The sequence below is a fragment of the Hirundo rustica genome, unplaced genomic scaffold, assembly GCF_015227805.2.
Source record: "Hirundo rustica isolate bHirRus1 unplaced genomic scaffold, bHirRus1.pri.v3 scaffold_242_arrow_ctg1, whole genome shotgun sequence".
Lineage (NCBI taxonomy): Eukaryota > Metazoa > Chordata > Aves > Passeriformes > Hirundinidae > Hirundo > Hirundo rustica.
The window spans coordinates 2,443-5,379 of NW_026690300.1; the positions used below are offsets into that span (position 1 = coordinate 2,443).

The 2,937-nt window shown below is 52.4% G+C and overlaps 1 long non-coding RNA gene across 1 annotated transcript; it reads right to left on the bottom strand.

Annotated features, from left to right (window-relative positions):
• Window positions 1–997: 997 nt before the first annotated feature.
• LOC120747868 (uncharacterized) lies at window positions 998–2,398 on the bottom strand. The gene is made up of 3 exons (XR_005699226.2): window positions 2,236–2,398; window positions 1,373–1,454; window positions 998–1,186 (listed from the first exon to the last, which is right to left on the bottom strand). It is a non-coding gene; the product is annotated as an uncharacterized LOC120747868 (long non-coding RNA).
• Window positions 2,399–2,937: the final 539 nt, after the last annotated feature.

A 2,937-nucleotide genomic window follows, 5' to 3' on the forward strand; every position in this document is an offset into this window, starting at 1 on the left:
ATGGAATACCCAAAAACTCACTCAAGAACAGGTTCCCCCTCCCTTCATCATCCCAAACCTGTGGCTGTCTCATTCCAGACTTCACCACACCCTCCCAATCCCCACCCAAACCCCTCTCACACCTTCTGGACATTAAGACCCCCTTCCCAAGCCATATTTCTCCCATCCACCCCTCCCAATCCCCATCCCACCCATCCTGCCCCACCCAGTGCTCACCTCACCCCTCCTGATCTGCATCCCACTTTGCCCACTTTACCTCCTTCCAACCCCATTCCACACTGAGGGTCTGAGGAATTAAATAATTTTTGGGTAGGATTAAGTAGTTTTCAGTGGCAATGAGTGTTTTTGAGGTGACAGATCAAACCCTCTTGTCTCTTTGAGGGTTAAGAAATGGAGACAACCACACCAAAGACCCTCAAATCCTCCCAAGTAACACTCAGAGTCCCAGATTCTTTAGAAACACAAGTAAAAAGTGAGGATTGAGATGGCTTTGATGAATTTGTTGATTCTCAACCCAATTTTACTGGTTTTAAAGGGAGGAAGATGAATCAAAAGAATATTAGGGACCACCAAACTAAAGGACCACCAGCCCAGTGTCTTCCCAGTGTGGGTCCCCTGATGGGGATGGAGTTGGAGCAGTGCAGGAAGCTCTTCCCACAGTCAGGGCACTCGCAGGGCTTCCCTTACCGGTGCCTCCGTTGGTGTTGGCTCAAGTCAGACCTCTGGGTGAAGCTCTTCCCACACTGGGGACACTCGTAGGGCCTCTCCCCAGTGTGGATGCGCCGGTGGGTGATGAGGTGGGAGTTTTGCTTGAAGCCCTTCCTGCAGTCGGGGCAGCGGAAGGGCCTCTCCTCTGTGTGAATCTGCTGGTGGCGTAGGAGAGTGGAGCTGGTCTGAAATCTCTTCCCACACTCAGGACACTCATAGGGTCTGTCCCCAGTGTGAAAGATCTGGTGCTCGACAGTGCTGTTGCTCTGGCTGAAGCTCTGTCCACCTTCCTGGCACAGGGTGGGTCTTTCCTCCTTGTTGCCCCCTGGGATGGGTTTGGAGTCCTTCCTCCTGCAGGACCTCTGGCGCTTTTTCTCCCAATTTGATTCCTGTGCCATGGAGCCACTCAAAACGGCCTCTTCCACAAGGTTCTGGTGCAGGGATTTGTCCTCCCTGGTCTCCATCCTCAGCTCCTTGTCTGGGGGAGGAAGGACAAGGAGAGGATGGGATTTGGCTCCATGCCACAGGGAAGGGGAAGGAGATTCTCCCAACACATCCCTGGCAGGACGGTGTTGGCAGCAGGGTTGTCCTGGAGCTGGGGGCCATGCTGGGCTGGGAGATGGAGCAGGAGAGAGGGGGAAAGGGGCACTGACTTCCTCCTCACCTGCCTGGCTGTCCCAGGGCATCTTCTTCTTTCTCACAGCCTCCTCCTCCATCCAGTCAAGGTTTCAGAATGGGAAATCCTGCTTTTGGGCAAAAACAAGGGATGAGTATGTTGAGTTTGAATGTCCCTCTGCTCAAGTCCATCTCTACAAGTCACCAGACATCTAGAGTCCCTAATAGCCTATCAAACAACAAGAGCAGCCCTGAAAATTCCTTTCTGGAGTTTCCTGTCTCTGGTCTCTCTGCCCTCCCAGGCTGCTGAGAATCCCAGGAATCTCAAAAGCTCCCCCCTTTTCCATTTTCTATTTAGGAGTGCTGAGGATTTTGGGGTCCCAGGGTCCCTTCTCCCCTTATTCTCTGCTTTGGGGTCCAGGAGGTCCAAGGAGTCCCCCCTGCCCCTCTCCAAGCTGTTGAGGGTCCTGCAAATTGCAGCACTCCCCCCTCTCTGGGCTCCTGGGGGACACAGGGCTCTGCTCCTCCAGGCTGCCTCTGCCAGCAGCCACCACTGGGACCCCCCAATGTCACCCCAAGAGCCATTTTCCACCCAGCTTTCCACCCAGTTCTTCATTCTCCAAACATCCCCACCCCAAAAAAACCCAGCCCAGGGACCACTCAGGATATCTGAGCCGAGCTCCCTGTCTTGGGCTGGTAAGACAGGGGTCTGCTATGGAAGGCAGGAGCCTCCCTTGAAATGGAAAATACAACCCCGTTCTCTTTGAATTATAGATTTTGAAATTAATGGGCTCTCAAGCAAAGATATGGCAATAGGAATAACAGTTCTATAGTAGGAAAATTAAACTAAAAATGCAGTAGTAAAAAAAGACACCACCAACAAAGCCCAAAAAATAAGACTGAGAATCCAACCTGGCACCCGGGTAGTCAGGGTGTTGCTTGCAGTACAATCAAATCGTGGCTGCAGTCCTCCTGGAGTGACAGATGTGGTTTTGTTGAAGCAATGATCTTGTAGAAGGTGCAGTTTTCCTCTGATGGTCCAGTGGTGGTGCAGACAGATCTGGTCTTCCTCTGGGAATCTAGTGGAAACCAGGCTGATCCTGATGCTTTAAATCTCAGATTATATCCAGGTGGGAATGCTTGGCTCCTCCCTCTGGGTGGAGCATCTCACAATGGGATGATGTAATTTTATCAGTCATGCAGTGAGACTCAATGGCCCATTACCAGAAGGTATCTCCCTGGAGGGAGGATGGGTCATGGAAGAGATCAAGAACACTGCCCCATTTGGTTTTAACAGCTGGGCCATTAAGAGAAGATCTCCCTCAGAGATATGAGGGATGGGTCATGGAAGAGATAAACAACCTGCCCTCCTGGTTTTAACAGATGGTAATAGAATACACTTTTTTGTGTTACATCTTGCATTGCAAGACAGGGCTTGATGCTCCTTGCCCAGGCTCTCTCCAGAACACGCCCAGGCCAGTGCTCAGCAGAGGAAAGCCCCGTGAGCAGCCCCAGGGTGGCCGTGGGCAGGCTGGGGGCAAACAGCATGGCTGGGGCTCTGCAAGGTGCCTGGGGGAGACGGGAAGGAGCAGCAGAGCAGGGGCTGATCCATCC